Genomic DNA, 19,224 nt, shown 5'->3' with positions numbered 1-19,224 from the left:
TCATATGCCAATTGTTTGTCTTCCCATCTGTCTCCCTGACCACACCATAAGATCTCCGAGGGAGTGCCTCTCTTACTTATATTGGAATTTCCAGGGCTTTATGATTGCTCAGCACACAACAGGTACTTGATTTTTATAAAGGAATGAATATCCCTCCCTCAGTCCCCCAGAAAGAAGGGTAAATTCATACACTGAGAAATGTTGGAAGAGCCTGAACGAAAGGGCAGAGATTAGCAGAACTGACTCGCACACATTCACCCCATGGCTGCGTTTCAGCCCCCCTATCAGCAATGTGTGGGGCTGTCTTCACCCACTCGTGACACGGTAGGCTGTCTACCGTGAGCTAAGCTGAGGTGCTTAGGTTGTTCTTAAACTGCAATGGCATTTCTCTTTGTTAGCCACTGATGTTTCCTTTCTCTGTGGACATTATTTTTCACTGGGAGTAAACGCTTACTCACAAGCGGTACACAGTCTTTTCACTTTAATTCTGCTTACAGTCGTTCCTCCCTCTGTAAAGCCAGTCAGTCATATGTTGGCCATGAAACTGGCGCTTCTGGGGCAGGACTCTGGGCAGCCTCGCTCCTCAGCTTGACGACCCCTTCTCACCACTCAGCCAGTGCTGGGTGGCCCCCGGGGTGGCCCACGCCATGCAGCTCCTTCCTTTACTCTGCTGATGAAATGAATTTCAACACTTTCGTTTTTCACTTGATACTTAAGAGATAAAGCAGCTAAAAATGTAGTATTTCCCCCATCTGTGGTAGAGAAAAACTTGCAGAAACACTGTGTAGAAAGTGCAGCTCACGTGCATGTCCAGATTCACACAGCCAACGTCAGCCACCCGTGCCTTCACGTGAAGAGGGGATGTTTTGTATCTAAGAGAAAACCTACACAACCTCTAACAAACAGCGAGCTAAACCTGGAGCCAGCGACAGTCACTGTCAGCTGCCTGACCCCCACCCAGTCATGCAAAGTCATGTAAATACGGCCGAGTCAAACGTTCATGTGACAGATATTTTAGGAGTGCTCACTGTGTCCGGCCCTACTGGGGGTTCAGATTGGTCAAGAAACCTCTTCATCTGAATGAAAAGGTCCAATCGGGGAGAGAGAAATAGGTGAGAAGGCAGAAAAGGCTGTAACCTGCAGGGGTTTATTTGAGTTGCGTGTATAAAGGCAGCTAATCAAGGGTTAAGGAGGATAAACTGATGAGGTCAGTGGTGAAGTACAAGGGTCAGGAGTGGACCAAGAAGCCCGGGTTAATTTGCTTAACATAAGCTACCCTCCAACAAACAACTTAAACTTGCACTCATGGGACTTCCCTGGTGGTCTGGTGGCTAAAAGACTCCCCACCAATGCAGGGGGCCCTGGTTCGGTCCCTGGTCAGGGAACTAGATCCCACATGCCGCAACTAAGACCCAGCACAGCCAAATAAATAAACTTGCACTCATACCTTCAAGTCCCTAGTATTTATATACCTGTCGGCATACAGGTCTGTACATTTATCTGTTCTCCACCAGAAGCCTTTCAGGCAGGGCCCACCCCCCACTTGCCTTATGCTTCACCCTGTACCCCACCAGGTGATGCCCACTGGTCAAGAGCAGTTTGAGGAGCTTCTCATGGCGCTAAGTGAAGCGAAGTGAGGTCGCTCAGTCGTGTCTGACTCTCTGCGACCCCATGGACTGTAGCCTGCCAGGCTCCTCTGTCCATGAGATTTTCCAGGCAAGAATACTGGAGTGGGTTGCCATTTCCTTCTCCAGGGGATCTTCCCCGCCCAGGGATCGAACCCGGGTCTCCCACATTGCTGGCAGACTCCTTACCCTCTGAGCTACCAGGGAAGTCAAATGGCACTGAAGTCTCACAGAATATTCAAAACCAGACCACGATCTGTGTTAGACCTGCATAAAAAAGGAGTGTTCTGTATATTTGACTCCAGGAATATAATTTTCCCAGCACTCCAGTTGCACCTAAAATGTGCTTCATTGTCAAGACATTTACAGCCATTTACTGACCAAGTTTTTCACTGAGCTACTCCAGAGTGGCGTTTCCCAACCCAGACCCCATCAGCAACCCTCTAGCATAGAAGTGGAGCCCTGCCCACGGCCAGCACCGCAGGTATCATCTGTCCTGGAAGAAAAGCTAAGGAAATTCTGCAGGAATTTCTACAGGAAACTCTACAGTAAAGTCTTTTACTTTTGAGAGTAAAAGCGATGCTCATTGGGAGAGATGCTAAGAAAAGGGGCACACACCGAGACATGACCACGCTAATCACAGGGCTAAGTGTACGAGACCAAACAAAGCATCATGAAGACAGTATAAGAGAACATCCTAACAATCTTGAGGGAAGGGAGGATTTCAACAAAAGATGCAAAAAGCACCAACCTTAAAGGAAAAAAATAATATACTCAATTACTTTGTTATTTAGTTGCTAAGTCGTGTCCAACTCTTTGTGACGCCATGGACTGCAGCACGTCAGGCTCTCCTGTCCTTCAGTGCCTCCCGGAGCTTGCTCAAATTCATGTTCATTGAGTTGGTGATGTCATCCAACCATCTCATCCTCTGTCACCCCCTTCTCCTGCCCTCAGTCGTTCTCAGCATCAGGGTCTTTTCCAATGAGTCAGCTCTTCACATCAGGTGGCCAAAATATTGGAGCTTCAGCATCAACCATCAGTTCTTCCAATGAATATTCAGGGTTGATTTCCTTTAGGATTGACTGGTTTGATCTCCTTGCTGTGCAAGGGACTCTCAGGAGTCTTCTGTACAAGAGTCTTTAAAAGCATTTATTATGGAAGCAAACTAAATGTCCGTCAGCAGACAAATGGATAAGAAAAATGTGGTACATATACACAATGGAATATTACTCAGCTATTAAAAAGAATGCATTTGAATCGGTTCTAATGAGGTGAATGAAACTGGAGCCTATTATACAGAGTGAAGTAAGTCAAAGAAAAACACCAATACAGTATATTAATGTATATGGAATTTAGTAAGATGGTAACGATGACCCTATATGTGAGACAGCAAAAGAGACACAGATGTAAAGAAGAGACTTTTGGACTCTGTGGGACAAGCCGAGGGTGGGATGACTTTAGAGAATAGCTTGAAACATGTATATTACCATATGTGAAATAGATCACCAGTCCAGGTTCGACGCATGAGACAGGGTGCTCAGGGCTGGTGCACTGGGATGACTCAAGGGATGGGACGGGTAGGGAGGTGGGAGGGAGGGTCAGGATGGGGGACTCATGTACACCCATGGCTGATTCATGTGAATGTATGGCTAAAACCACCACAACATTGTAAAGTAATTAGCCTTCAATTAAAATTTTAAAAAAAGAAAAAAAATTTTTTAAAAGAAAGCATTTATTTTCTTCAATTTACTTTTTGATGAATTTTTAGTTGGAGTATAGTTTATTTACAATGTTGTGTTTCTGTTGTACAACAAGGTGGATCAATTGTACAATATACATATCAGTTCAGTTCAGTCGCTCAGTTGTGTCCGACTCTTTGCAACCCCATGAATCGCAGCACACCAGGCCTCCCTGTCCATCACCAGCTCCCGGAGTTCACTCAGACTCATGTCCATCGAGTCAGCAATGCCATCCAGCCATCTCATCCTCTGTTGTCCCCTTCTCCTCCTGCCCCCAATCCCTCCCAGCATCAGAGTCTTTTCCAATGACTCAACTCTTCCCATGAGGTGGCCAAAGTACTGGAGTTTCAGCTTTAGCATCATTCCTTCCAAAGAAATCTCAGGGCTGATCTCCTTCAGAATGGACTGGTTGGATCTTCTTGCAGTCCAAGGGACTCTCAAGAGTCTTCTCCAACACCACAGTTCAAAAGCATCAATGCTTCGGCACTCAGCTTTCTTCACAGTCCAACTCTCACATCCATACATGACCACTGGAAAAACCATAGCCTTGACTAGATGGACCTTTGTTGGAAAAGTAATGTCTCTGCTTTTCAATATGCTATCTAGGTTGCTCATAACTTTCCTTCCAAGGAGTAAGCATCGTTTAATTTCATGGCTGCAGTCACCATCTGCAGTGATTTTGGAGCCCCAAAAAATAAAGTCTGACACTGTTTCCACTGTTTCCCCATCTATTTCCCATGAAGTGATGGGACCGGATGCCATGATCTTCGTTTTCTGAATGTTGAGCTTTAAGCCAACTTTTTCACTTTCCTCTTTCACTTTCATCAAGAGGCTTTTTAGTTCCTCTTCACTTTCTGCCATAAGGGTGGTGTCATCTGCATATCTGAGGTTATTGATATTTTTCCCGGCAATCTGGATTCCAGCTTGTGCTTCTTCCAGCCCAGCGTTTCTCATGATGTACTCTGCATAGAAGTTAAATAAGCAGGGTGACAATATACAGCCTTGACGAATTCCTTTTCCTATTTGGAACCAGTCTGTTGTTCCATGTCCAGTTCTAACTGTAGCTTCCTGACCTGCATATAGGTTTCTCAAGAGGCAGGTCAGGTGGTTGGTATTTCCATCTCTTTCAAAATTTCCCACAGTTTATTGTGATCCACACAGTCAAAGGCTTTGGCATAGTCAGTAAAGCAGAAATAGATGTTTTTCTGGAACTCTTTTGCTTTTTCAATGATCCAGCAGATGTTGGCAATTTGATCTCTGGTTCCTCTGCCTTTTCTAAAACCAGCTTGAACATCAGGAAGTTCACAGTTCACATATTGCTGAAGCCTGGCTTGGAGAATTTTGAGCATTACTTTGCTAGCGTGCGAGATGAGGGCAATTGTGCAGTAGTTTGAGCATTCTTTGGCCTTGCCTTTCTTTGGGATTAGAATGAAAACTGCCCTTTTCCAGTCCTGTGGCCACTGCTGAGTTTTCTAAATTTGCTGGCATATTGAGTGCAGCACTTTCACAGCATCATCTTTCAGGATTTGAAATAGCTCAACTGGAATTCCATCCCCTCCACTAGCTTTGTTCATAGTGATGCTTTCTAAGGCCCACTTGACTTCACATTCCAGGATGTCTGGCGCTAGGTGAGTGATCACACCATCGTGATTATCTTGGTCGTGAAGATCTTTTTTGTACAGTTCTTCTGTGTATTCTTGCCACCTCTTCTTAATATCTTCTGCTTCTGTTAGGTCCATACCATTTCTGTCCTTTATCAAGCCCATCTTTGCATGAAATGTTCCCTTGGTATCTTTAATTTTCTTGAAGGGATCTCTAGTCTTTCCCATTCTGTTGTTTTCCTCTATTTCTTTGCATTGATCGCTGAGGAAGGCTTTCTTATCTCTTCTTGCTATTCTTTGGAACTCTGCATTCAGATGCTTATATCTTTCCTTTTCTTCTTTGCTTTTCGCTTCTCTTCTTTTCACAGCTATTTGTAAGGCCTCTCCAGACAGCCATTTTGCTTTTTTGCATTTCTTTTCCACGGGGATGGTCTTGATCCCTGTCTCCTGTACAATGTCACGAACCTCCGTCCATAGTTCATCAGGCATTATATCTATCAGATCTAGTCCCTTAAATCTATTTCTTACTTCCACTGTATAATCATAAGGGACTTGATTTAGGTCATACCTGAATGGTCGAGTGGTTTTCCCTACTTTCTTCAATTTCTGTCTGAATTTGGCAATAAGGAGTTCATGGTCTGAGCCACAGTCATCTCCTGGTCTTGTTTTTGCTGACTGTATAGAGCTTCTCCATCTTTGGCTGCAAAGGATATAATCAATCTGATTTCGGTGTTGACCATCTGGTGATGTCCATGTATAGAGTCTTCTCTTGTGTTGTTGGAAGAGGGTGTTTGCTATGACCAGTGTATTTTCTTGGCAAAACTCTATTAGTCTTTGCCCTGCTTCATTCTGTATTCCAAGGCCAAATTTGCCTGTTACTCCAGGTGGTTTGTGACTTCCTACTTTTGCATTCCAGTCCCCTATAATGAAAAGGACATCTTTTTTGGATGTTAGTTCTAAAAGGTCTTGTAGGTCTTCATAGAACCATTCAACTTCAGCTTATTCAGCGTTACTGTTTGGGGCATAGACTTGGATTACTGTGATATTGAATGGTTTGCCTTGGAAACGAACAGAGATCATTCTGTCGTTTTTGAGATTGCATCCAAGTACTGCATTTTGGACTCTTTTGTTCTCTACGAGGGCTACTCCATTTACTTATAAGGGATTCCTGCCCACAGTAGTAGATATAATGGTCATCTGAGTTAAATTCACCCATTCCAGTCCATTTTAGATCGCTGGTTCCTAGAATGTCGACGTTCACTCTTGCCGTCTCCTGTTTGACCACTTCCAATTTGCCTTGATTCATGGACTTGACATTCCAGGTTCCTATGCAATATTGCTCTTTACAGCATCGGACCTTGCTTCTATCACCGGCCACATCCACAGCTGGGTATTGTTTTTGCTTTGGCTCCATCCCTTCATTCTTTCTGGAGTTATTTCTCCACTGATCTCCAGTAGCATATTGGGCCCCTACTGACCTGGGGAGTTCCTCTTTCAGTATCCTATCATTTTGCCTCTTCATACTGTTCATGGGGTTCTCAAGGCAAGAATACTGAAGTGGTTTGCCATTCCCTTCTCCAGTGGACCACATTCTGTCAGACCTCTCCACCATGCCCGCCCATCTTGGGTGGCCCCACAGGGCATGACATATATATATATATATATATATATATATATATATATACACACACACACATACACACACACACACACACACACACACATACATATACATATATCCACTCTTTTTTAGATTCTTTTCCCATATAGGACATTAGAGAGTATTGAGTAGACTTCCTTGTGCTATACAGTAGGTTCTTATTAGTGCTGTTTCACATATAGTAGTGTGTATACATCAGTCCCAATCTCCCAGTTTGTCTCTCCCCCTTCAAGTACTTTAAAATTGAAAACTTCTGTTGATCATTAAGAGGGTGAAAAGGCAAGCCACCTTGAGATCGACATATACACACTGTTACATTTAAAATAGATAACCATCAAGGTCCCACTGTATAGCAGAGAACTCTGCTCAACATTATGTAGCAGCCTGGATGGGAAGGGAGTTTGGGGGAGAGTGGATACGTGTATGGGTGAGTCCCTTTGCTGTTCACCTGAAACTATCACAGCATTGCTAATCAGCTGTACTCCAATATAAAATTAAAAGTTTTTAAATAAATAAAATATTAACAAAGAAACCCCCAAATGGTAAACCACCAAGCAGGAGAAGATATTTGCAACACCTGTTGCCAACAAAGAGCCAGGATCTAGATTATCAAAACAACACCTGTCAATCAGTATGAACGAGACAAACACTTAAAAAAAAAAGCAAAGGACTCGAATCAACTTTTAAGAAAAAAAAAGGGGGGAAATACAGATGGTCAGTAAATGTAGGGAAAAGTGCTCGACCTCAGCAAGCAGAGACATGCAGATAAAACCCACAATGAGACACCCCCCAGGAAGGCCACATGGAACTGTGGGCTGATGCTGTCACTGGGGAAATCGGTCTGACATCATCACTTATCTCTGACGCCGAAGCTGGGACTGGCCCGGGGACAGCCTCGCCTTAGATAGTACACACAGCAGGAGCGGGTGCAAGAGCATTCTCAGCAGCCGTGTCTGGCACGGCCCGAGTGTCCATCACCAGTAGAATGGATGAATAAATGTGGCCTATTTATTTATATTTGGGATATTATTGGTAACAACAAAAACAGAATGAAGCACAACAGTGCAACAACATGGGTGGATCTTAAACACGTGCCGAGTAAACAAGCCAGACCCCCAGAGAGCCTTTATGATCCTTTTATAGGTGAAACTCAAAAATAGGCAAGAACTTAATTATAACATCGAAGGATGTATGTTTAACGGTCAAAGCATCAAGACCGTGAGTACCGTAATGTTACCATAGCAACCGGGATGTAGATGCCTTTGGTGCCACTAAGGGGACATACCGAGGCTTTGGGATTGTTGCCAACATTCCAGTTCTTGACCCATGTGGTGATTACATGTTTTGCTTTAAAATAATTCACATTTACATCTTCTATATTTTTCTCTGTTTTATATTTTACAATTTAAAAAGGTTTTTCCTTTTCTTTTCTGAAAAGGATGTATAGTAAAAGTGAGGGTCCTAGTTTTGCATGAGTGGGATGACTTACCAACGACAGCATCACATAATTTTTTTTCTTTTTCACTCTCAGCTTGTGGAATCAAACCCATGTCCCGCGCATTGGGGACGTGGAGTCTCATCCACTGGACCACTAGGGAAGTCCCCCACGCGTGATTTTTAAAAAGGCCGTAGCTGGAACAGTCCAGAAGATAAGACAAGATGAGGTGAGCTGGGAATCTGAGGCAGAGAGAGAACTCTGGGGTCACAGCGACACCAACATTGAAGATGACGAGACGCTTGAGTTAAAAGTCATTTCCAGAAAAGTAAGAGCGAAAAAAGTTTTTTCAAGATAATAATTTATCCCAAATGTGGCTTGAAAATAAGTACATGAAGCCAAGTTAGCAAATATTATAGACATGTATCTCATTGTCATCCTCAAAAAACTGAGCCCAAGTGAACCCCATCCTTTGCAGGTACTTCTCTTGGGGAAAGAGGAGGGTCTTCTGAGTTCACACAGCCCCTGAGCCCTGCCTGACAGCATCCTTGGGTTTCTGGAGGGAGAGTAATTTGCCCACGTTCACACGGCCGCTCAGGATTCTTGGGTCACAAACCAAACCATGAAAGAGGATCCCTGGTGATGGGTTTTGTTTAGCTTGTGGAGTCCGCACCGGGCTGCCAAACCAGGTTCAGAAAACAGGCAGAAGCCAAGGGCCCCTGGGAGCTCTGGGGGCCATCTGATCAGGAGGGGTGTAGCGCAGCTTTCGGGGCATTAGGGTTTCTCTGATGGGGCGGTAGTTTAGCCAAGGCCAGGATACAGCGAAGGTGTGAGGATGCGGGGGAGGGAGTGGACAAAACGAACGTCAAGTGCAAAGGCCCGGAAGCAGGGACTTTGGCCAGCTGACTGTAGCCAGGGCAAAGATGGCCTAGAGGGAGGTGGCCTCTGGGGCCATGGCGAACCTATGAGCTCATACTGATGCTCTGCAGGGACCCGTTACTGTGAAGGGTGCACAAGGGTGGTTGTAACACAGAAGTGGAGGAGTAATGTGTCTGTGTGCATGCTAAGTCGCTTCAGTCATGTCAGACTCTGAGACCCCATGGACTATAGCCCGCCAGGCTTCTCTGGCCATGGGGATTCTCCAGGCAAGGACACTATCCTGGAGTGAGTTGCCAGGCCCTCCACCAGCGGATCTTCCCAACACAGGGATCAAACCCAGGTCTGTCATGCCTCCTGCATTAGCAGGAAGGTATTTACCGCTAGTGCCACCTGGGCAGCTGGGGGAGTGATAGGCTGTGTTTAGCTTTCACTGATTTCACTGTCTACTCAGGGTGGTCCCTGAGGTTTCTGCCTCTCCCCCCATAAAACCCCTTCCCTGGAATGGGGGCTGACATGTAACAACCTTCTAGCTGGCAGAAGAATGCAAAGAGAAAGGGATTTTGCAGGTGTAATTACAATACCACATCAGTTGAGTCTTGAGTTATTCAGAATGAAGATTATCCTGGGTGAGCTTGGCTTATTTATGTAAAAGCCCTTTGCAGAGGGACTTCAGTCTTTGAGGCAAGAAACTCTCTCTCCTGATGGCCTTGCGGAAGCAGCCAGGCTGTGAGCAGCCCCTGGGGGACCATGGGCAGCCTCTAAATCCAAGGGCGGCCCACAGTCAAGAAGCCGGTGCCCTCCGTCAGCAGCTTCCAAGAAGTGAATCCGGCTGGCAGCTTGCATGGACTGAGAGCAGATCCTTCTCACTCAGACCTCCAGGTAAGATTGCAGCCCAGTCGATCACAAACTTGTGAGACCCCCGAGCAGATGACCAGTGAAGCTGAGCCCAGATTCCTGACCCCGAGAACTGTGAGACCACTGATGGGGTGCTGTGCTCAGTTGCTAAGTCTGTGGTCTTCTGTTTGGCAGCACAGAAAGCTAATCCAGGGGGCAGCTGCTAGCATAGAGCTGTGCTGTTCCTCCTCCCATTATAAAGTGATGCTGCTTACTTGTTTCTGTCAAAGTAGAAACCAGTAACTGCATGGACCAAGGGGCAAAGCCACTGGCCCCCCAGAAAGCGGGAAGTGTCCACACTGGTGGTCACTCGAGAAGCAGGAGGGGTCTGCCCTAGCACTCACACAGAGCAGCCAGGGAGCGGGTGGGCTCGGCAGGGTGCTCCCGGATCCTGCAGCCGTCTCCCCAGGTGTCCAGGAGGACTCAACCCTTCATTTCATTAGGCCGCCTTGTTAATTTTCACGCAATACTAACAGAGCAAACATAACTCTTTAATAATGCTAACAGGTCAAGTCACTAATTCATAATGACAGGACTGCGTTAGTCAAACATAAAAACCCAGAGATGGATTATGTAATGGCCCAAGAATTTTGCTTGGCTTTTTTCATAAGAAGTTACAGAATACCATCAAGCAGGACTACAGATGGCATCGTTTTAGGGGAGATACAAGCTGGAAAAGGACTGAAACCTAAGTGAAGGGTTTGAGCTTTCAAATCTGATCGATGCAGCAAATGACGTTTACTTATAAACAGCATCTTTAATCTGATGGCCCTGGGAAGAGCAGTCTAGATCCGCTGCATCCAGGAATTCCTCCATCTATAACCAAAATGCCTTAACCCAGCTGATGAGAGATGGTGTTCCTCTTCTCTGGGGGCTTCAGTCCTGGAAAAGTATCAAAATAAATATAGCTGTAACCTGAAAAAGGTATTTGAAAAAAAAAGGGAATAATGAAGATGTTAGTTAAATCCATGATGTTGCTACTTGGGATAAGAGGTTGGCTTGGTAATCATTGCATTAATATATGCTTTATTTGTTGTCTGAGGTGTTTGCAATATCAAAAGAATCTAACCATGCCACACTTATAACTGCAGGTTACATTGTTTAATAAGAGAACTACTTTAATGTATTTGTAATTGTTATTTAGATGTGCCAAAAAAGAGAGATTTGTAAAATCTGGTTCACTGAACATGAATTGAGTTCAACAGAGTACACAGCTCATGGGCACTCCTGGGAAATCATCAACAAGGGAAAGGAAACTGCAATCTGATCTGAGGGGGGGCCTGGCCTTTCAACGAGCAGGGGCATATATACTGGTCAGACGGAGGACGGAGATCATGGGATCTCGAAGGAGGAGCAAAAGCTCTCCAGGGAAAAAAGCAAATTGCACAACAAAACAGAAAGGTGAGCCCATGTGGGGAAAAAGTCAACCCTTGTCAAATTACATGTATGCATGTTTTTTTTTAGTCGCTAAGTCTTATCCAACTCTTTGTGACCCCATGGACTGCAGCCCACCAGGCTCCTCCGTCCATGGGATTCTCCAGGCAAGAATACTGGAGTGGGTGGCCATTTCCTTCTCCAGAGGATCTTCCCGACCCAGGGATCGAACCCACATCTCCTGAGCCTCCTGCATTGCAGGCAGATTCTTTACCACTGAGCCACTTGGGAAGCCTCGCATATACATGTAACAAGAGCGATGACAATTCTCACCTTAAACCACTCGCCAAAACTTCTGGGTTGGGGGCGGGGAGGCAGGTGGGCCGCACCTGCAGTCAGTGTGGTGTGTGCCACACCCACGCAGGGGCCCCAGCAGCGCCTGGGCTCCGAGGCCGCCCCACACTCCGCTGACGGCCGCCCACTCAGCTGTTGTGTCCCCTCACAGAGATCTGATGAAGTACCTCATTTTACTTGGGAGTCCCTTGGACTGCAAGGAGATCCAACCAGTCCATCCTAAAGGAGATCAGTCCTGGGTGTTCATTGGAAGGACTGATGTTGAAGCTGAGGCTCCAATACCTTGGCCACCTGATGTCGAGAGCCTATTCATCAGAAAAGACCCTGATGCTGGGGAAGATTGAAGGTGGGAGGAGAAGGGGACAACAGAGGAGATGGCTGGATGGCATCACCGACTCGATGGACATGAGTTTCAGCAAGCTCGGGGAGTTGGTGATGGACAGGGAGGCTTGGCGTGCTGTAGTCCATGGGGTCACAAAGAGGTGGACACGACTGGGCAACTGAACTGACTGACCTCATTTTACAGGTGAGGAAACTGAGTCACAAGTGGGCTCCTCCTTAGTGGGCCAGGACACGCAGCCCTGAGATGGAAGAGCAGGCTGTGTCCCCTTTAAAAGAGAGACCACACCGTTACACCTGCAACAGGCTACAGGCCCTGGTTCCGCCAGGTAGGAAGACAGAAGGAGACCGTTTTAGGAAAGGGCGCCTCTTCTAAATGAGAGGTGAGGGCTACCTAGTGGGAGGCACCAAAGACCCAGTCCTGCGCTGCAGCGTCTAGGTCAGCTGACTGTAATCGTGTGAACTGCAGAGAAAGCCCAGCCTTGGAAGTGGGTTCCTCGGGCAGGGCGGCCCATGGGGAGCCCCAGAGCCCTTCACGTGGCCACACCTGTTAGCACTGTTCGTGGCAGCAGCTAAAAGTACTGACGGTCGTGATCACGGGGCACGCCTCTGGGCTCCTCTCTGGCTCCACGCACAGACCTTGGGCCCCTCCTCCTGGCGGAGCTGCAGAACCCCCGTCCTTTCCTTGGGTCTCCCTGGAAACCGGGAAGGAACTTGTCCTCAGAAAGCAAGGGGAGCCACCACGGAAGCAAAGTAGGGAGCGGCAGGCCCATTCAAGAGGCGCCTGCTTCCTGGGGCCTCAGCGCTCTGCTTGCTGACAGTCCTCCCCGCCGCCCTGGGGGACGGGAGAGCCTGCCCCCTTGGGTCCTCACCTGGCGGCTCTGGGGCTTGGGCTGCTTCTGCTGCTTAGTCGCCGAGACTCTTCTGTGACCCCCTGGACCGTAGCCCGCCAGGCTCCTCAGTCCATGGGATTTGCCAGGCAAGAGTACTGGAGTGGGTTGCTGTTTCCTTCTCCAGGAGATCTTCCCAACGCAGGGATCGAACCCAGGTCTCCTGTGTTGGCAGGCATAGCCACCGGGGAAGCCCCTACCACTCATTTTTGTGTGAGTTGCTCAGTCTTGTCTGACTCTTGGCGACCCTCTGGACCGTAGCCCGCCAGGCTCCTCTGTCCACGGAAGTCTCCAGGCAAGACTACCACTCCTAAGTCGTGGCTTTTATCAAGGATCCCCTGGACAGTGGTATTAAATGGGCTCCTCTCTGAGTGCCCCAGCTGCCAGAGGTGGAATCCGGACTGTGGCTTCTTCCCAGCGGTGGCGACTGCAGGCTCAGAACTGAGAACCCTAGATTGTGAGGCCGCATTCTGTGCCCCCGTGGCCGGCCCTGCCCCACTCCTCCCGGCCTTCTGCCCGCGATGGCCCCGCCCCCGGGGCCTTCTGCGTCCCTCATTCATGTGGCCCCCAGCCTCCTGCTCTCTTCTGCTGGAGCGTAAGGGCGCTCTTCCTGGCCCCGTCCGCAGGCTCCCTCCTCCCGCCCAGGGGCCCCTTGCTGAAGCCAGCCATGTCCACCGTGCAGGCGGCAGGTAGGAGCGGGGATGGAGGGGGTGGGGGAGAGGGTCCCCTCTCCTTCCTGAGGACCCCTGCCCTCCTCAGTCCTCCAGGCCCGCCCGTTTTCAAAGCCAGGGCTGCGTGGCTTCTTCTGCTTCTCTCTGCGGTTGCAGGAAAAGCGAGCTGTAGGGCTCGCTGACAGAGTAATGACCTAGAGTGCAGATCGAGGCCCTCCCACACCCTGCAGGGCCCTGAGCGAGCACGTGCTGGGGGGTGGCCCCTCCTGACCCCAGGCTGTGCCCTCTCCTCTCGGCGTGGGAGTGGTCATTCACTTGCCCCCAGCCAGAGAGGTGCCCAGGTGTCACCAAATTCACTGCTTTGGTAAAGCATCACAAGTCCATGAGGCAGCAGATTTCAGAGAGAAATCCCCTCTGTCAGTCTGAGTACCTTTCACTAACATCTGGCAGAGGGTGGAAATCTGTCATCACAGAAAACAGAGCGGGTCCCAAAGAGCAGGCGTCGTCTTAACAAGCATCTCCCTACTATCCGGACACTGGCTTTTTAAGACTTTTTCAATGTGGACCATTTTTACATCTTTATTGAGTCTGTTACAATACTGCTTCTGTTTTTATGTTTTGTATTTTTGGCCATGAGGCATGTGGGATCTCAGCTCTGGACCAGGGACCAAACCTGCATCCCTTGCGTTAGAAGGTCAAGTCTTAACCACTGGACCACCAGGGAAGTCCCTGGGTCCTTTGCTTTTGTAAAACTGGGAATGGCCTTCGGGAATGATCCAGACCTATTTCTAGCCCAAGGGGCACAACCTCATGGTCTCTGGAGCAGAGGGACCTAGGCGTGAACCCTCCCAGGCAGGCGACCTTGAGCTCCATTACATGTTCATGGAACATCCGGCAGGTTCCAGGCACTGGGGGGCAGAAATAAGACACCAGGGGCTCAGTGGACCCAACTCAGTGGGGAGATGAACTGTCTCCCCAGGTTGGGGTGGTGCCCAAGCATCACAGCCCTGATACGAAGTGGGGGTCCCTGCAGTGTCCACCCACTCTCCGAGTGGGACACACATGGACTACGCCCTTGAAACGGCGATTCTGTCATGGAAGGTGAGGTGAATCTGCCCCCAGGAGAGGGGACACTGTTATAATCCTGAGGGATGTACAGTGTCTCTGTGTAAGGAAGCCGGGCTTCCAGAGGCGAGGTGACTTGTCAAGTCACACGGGGAGCGTGTGGGACAGGCAGAGCGGGGACCGGAGCTCGCTTCCTCCCGCAGAAGCACCCTGCTCTGCTCCTCTGAACGCGGTAGTGATGAGAGGCATTTGGTTCACCTTGCGTGTGGTCGCTACAAACGTGTGGACCTCATGTTTTAGCCCGTGCTTGGTCTAGACACGCCAGTGACATCTTTTGGTACTGCAGGGCTGCTCAGAGGTGTTGAGTACAGCTGCTTGGCAACTTACTTAGCTAGAAACTTGCCATCCACAACTGACTCTGTTCCTGTGAGAATTACTAGGAAATTCTGACTTCAAGAGATGATTTCTGTGGTCCACTGCACGAGAATGCATTCCTCTGGGCAGGATTATGCAGAGAGGCCCACCTCTGAGAGAATGAAGGGTGTGAAGGTGTCTTACTTTTAGATCTTATTTTAAGTGATTTATTTTTGGCTGCAGTGGGTCTTCGTTGCTGCGAGTGGGCTTTCTCTAGTTGAGGCGAATGGGGGCTCCTCCCACTGCGGTGTGCGGGCTTGCACTGCGGTGGCTTCTCTTCTCGGGGAACGCGGGCTCTACAGCTCACAGGCTCAGTAGTTGTGGTTCGAAGGCTTAGTCGCCCCATGGCACATGGGATCTTCGTTCCTGGACTAGGGATCGAACCCATGTTTCCCACATTGGCAGGCGGATTCTTAACCACTGAACCACCAGGGAAGTCCCAGTATGGATTTAAATACAGTAATACATCCAGGCAGACCCCGGAGGTATTTTGGGTTTTGGTTCACCGCAATAAAGTGAGTCACAATTTTTTTTTCTTTCCACAGTGCATATAAAAGTTATGCTTACAACACCCTGTGGTCTAATAGCATTATGTCTAAAAAACATACACACCTTAATTTTCCTATTGAAGGATACTGCTTGACAGAATTTTGTTGTTTTCTGTCAAACCTCAACATGAATCAGCCATAGGTATACATGTATCCCCTCCCTTTTGAACCTCCTTCCCCATCCCCATCCCTTAAAGATACTTTATTAAAAATACTAACCAACACCCGAGCCTTTAGTGAGTCACAGCTGTGACATCACAGATCACGATCACAGATCACCATCACAAATGTGATAATGAACCAACTTGAAACCTTGGGACAGTTACCAAAATGGGACTCAGACACGAGGTGAGCATGTGCTGCTGTAAAACTGGCTCTGACAGACTTGCCATGGGCTTCGCTTTCTTTAATTAAAAAAAAAATGCAGTATCTGCAAAGTGCACCAGATGAGGTCTTGCCTTCACTTTCAGCAAGACTCACCACGTGACTTGCATAAAATTGTCGCCTGTGTGGTATAAAAAACATCTGTGCTTAATTTATAAAATATTTAGAAAGATTTGTCTAGTAGAACTGTAAGGCTTGCCACAGGCTTACCATCAAACCGAAAACTCGATGTTTATCTAAGAGCAACATTTAGCAGATATTTGGTAAGGGCTTTCTCTGAGCCAGGCAGTCTGTAATCAGCTACAGTCTTGGATTTTGAAATGATATTTGCTTCCTCCTTCTTTTTTTTTTTTGCCACAATCCCAACCATGTGAGATTGTAACTTCTTGAATGTGTGAGCAGCCCATGTGATGGGCTGTTAGCACTTCTCAAAGCCTGCCAGAAAGGGCACCATCCTGGTTTTGGTTTTCTCTGACTACAGCTGAGGACAGTTCTTGGTGACTGTCAAGGTCTGCAGGGAGGACAGTGGCAGCTTCTCTGCCCTCCCCTCCAAAACCCTCCTCCCGAGCCAGGGGACAGCGCGTCCACTACCTGACCACGTGGACCCAACCATGTCCCCTGCTGAGGGCTCACAGCAAAAACATGCACACATACCAGTTAAAACCATAATCTCACTTCTGTGGAACTGGCAATGCTAAGATATATTTTTTTTTGGTTAATGTACTCATGATGTAAAAGTGGATTAGGAGCAGAATTTCAGCGATCTGAAAAATATGCACAGGAGGAAGGTATTTTTTTTTTTTCTATTTTAAAAAATGTTTGACTTTGCTGGGTCTTCGCTGCGGCGTGGGCTTCTCTCTAGCTGTGGCCCCCTGGCAGCACACGGGCTGCTCGCTGCCATGGTTCTCCTGCTGCGGAAGCATGGGCTCTAGGGCCTGCAGGCTTGCACAGTCACGGATTCTGGACTCCAGAGCACAAGCTCAGTAGTTGTGGCACACGGGCTTAGTTGCTTCTCGGCATGTGGGATCTTCTTGGAACAGGGATCGAACCTGCATCTCCTGCACTGGCACGCGGATTCTTTACTGCTGTGCCATCAGGGAAGCCTGAGGAGGTATGTTTCCAAGTCTTCTTGAAGAACATGTTTCTGTTAAAATGAGCATCCAGTGGCTGGCTTCTCTGGCGCACCTGGCATGGAGGCCCGGTTCATTAGGGTCAGGAGTACTGGATCTGGGATGCAGAGACCCACCTTCTGTGGCTCGGGGACCGTGGAAAGGCCCCGCCACCTCTCTGCCCGGGTTTCCTCGTTAAGTGGTTGGGGGACTTCTTGGGATGGCCCCGGGATGAGCTGAGGTAGGAGATGGCTTGGAGGTGAGGTTACTCCCAGAAGCGGGTCTTGCTTCCTGTTTCACACAGAGGCCATTGGAAGAAAGCGTTCCCTCCACCCACGCGCCACCTGCACAGGCACCCACGTCTCCAGGATCCCGCCAGGGACCCCATCCCCTTTCTCCCCCTCCCCCAGCCCTTCCTCCCACTCCCCCTCAGCATCTGATTGTTCCCACCAACTTACAAACCTGCTGTTACTTCCCCTTCCATTCAAACACGCGCAAACTCGCAACACACAAGAGCTAGTCCTTTTGGGCTCCTGTGGGTAAAGTCTCCCACCTCCTTCTATACCTGTGCACCTTCCGGCCTGGCCTGCTTTGAATACCAGTGTAACACGGCCCATCCTGCTCACCCAACCCCCAGCACCTACCGCTTTGCAGCCCCGGCCCATTAAAGCATCAGCTCCATGAGCTGGGCAGTCACTGGTGGTGTTGCCTCCTGGGGCAGAGTGTCTGCTCCAGAACACTTGGGGGTGAGCGGTCACTGAGATGGTCTCAGGTCTGTATTTGAAGGGCAGTGCCTCTCAGATGCGCATGCTTTCCTTTGCTCAGTCTCTCTCCATGGTATGTAAGTTTCAAGTGTTGCTGGGCTCCTTTGCCTCCTTACCTGTCCACCCTGGGGCTCCCTTTTTTTTTTTTTTTTTGATACCTTAAAAAAAAATCATTTATTTGGCTGTGCCAGGTCTTAGTTGCAGCATGTGGGATCTAGCTCCCTGACCGGGGATCGAACCCAGGCCCCCTGCATTGGGAGTGCAGTGTCTTCTCTGCTGGCTCCTCTCAATCCACAGCCACCACCATCACCTGAGCCAGAAACCTGAGCATCCGGAGTCTCCCATATCCACTCTGGAAGTTGCCAGGTCTTAACAGGCTCTCCATCTCCCTCACACCTTGACTCTCCTGTCTCCCCAGCTGTCCCTTCTCCATTGATTCCCCAGCCTCCTTTCACTCCACGCTGCTGCCAGTCATTTTCCTAGTAGTAAATCTGATGCTCCTACTGCCCTGTTCAGCTCCCAGCAATTCGGCCTCCCCCCGGGGCTCCGGCCATGGCAGGTGACTTGGTGTCTCAGCAGGTAGTGGCTGCGGCTCTCTGGACCGCAGTTCACTCTTCCAGGCATGCTTATCCCCAGGCCTTCCTTCCAGGTGAGGCAGCCAGGGCCCATGGGCACCTCTAAATGACCGCTCAAGCCTCGCTGCGCTGCCTTTGTGAGTTTTTACTGTCTGGCTGCTTCTCTTCTGCGTCCCTGACCAGTTATCTTTGTCCCTTGCAATCTGTGCTCGGGTGGGGAGGCGGAGCTGGGAGAGCAGGTTCCCATCACCTGGCTCAGTGATGGGGAGGGGCCTGCTTGTTGGGAAACCCCATGTCCTCTCATTCACAGATAAGGGTTTCCAAGCTCCAGTGGAGGCACCGCTGGGGGTAGAAATCTGTTATAGGAAGAGAAGGGAGCCAAAGGCTATGGTTCTGTGGAGTTTGATCTGTAAACAAAGACACTGGAGAAAGGGAAAATTAACCCTGAAATTGAGGGAACATCTGCCAACTTAACTGGAGTTGGATAGGAAAGGCTTAGGGGAGGGGGGGACGGGGGAAGGATGCCCCCCACCTTGTGTCCACAGCTGACCAGTATTAGGGGGCCTGCCCAGAGCCTACTTTTTCTCTCTCCTTGGTGAGGCTTTGGGTTGGCCTCAGTTTTCCCTGGGGCGCGGCGGTGGGGGGGGGGAGGCGGGCACGGCGGTGGGGGGGGAGGGGGGCGCGGCGGGGGGGGGGAGTAGGGCACGGCGGTGGGGGGGGAGGGGGGCGCGGCGGGGGGGGAGGGGGGCGCGGCGGGGGAGGGAGGGGGCGCGGGGGGGGAGGGGGGCGCGGCGTGGGGGGGGGGCTCTTGGTTTCACTGCTGTCACTCTGTGGTTGGTTACAGCTCAGACTTCTGGGAAGGCATGGCCTCCCTAGACCTCTCTGGCCGGAAGTCGCTGGCCTC

The sequence above is a fragment of the Bubalus kerabau genome, chromosome 23, assembly GCF_029407905.1.
Source record: "Bubalus kerabau isolate K-KA32 ecotype Philippines breed swamp buffalo chromosome 23, PCC_UOA_SB_1v2, whole genome shotgun sequence".
NCBI classification, from domain to species: Eukaryota; Metazoa; Chordata; class Mammalia; order Artiodactyla; family Bovidae; genus Bubalus; species Bubalus kerabau.
The sequence above is the reverse complement of the archived record's forward strand: the minus strand, read 5'-3'. Positions refer to the sequence as shown.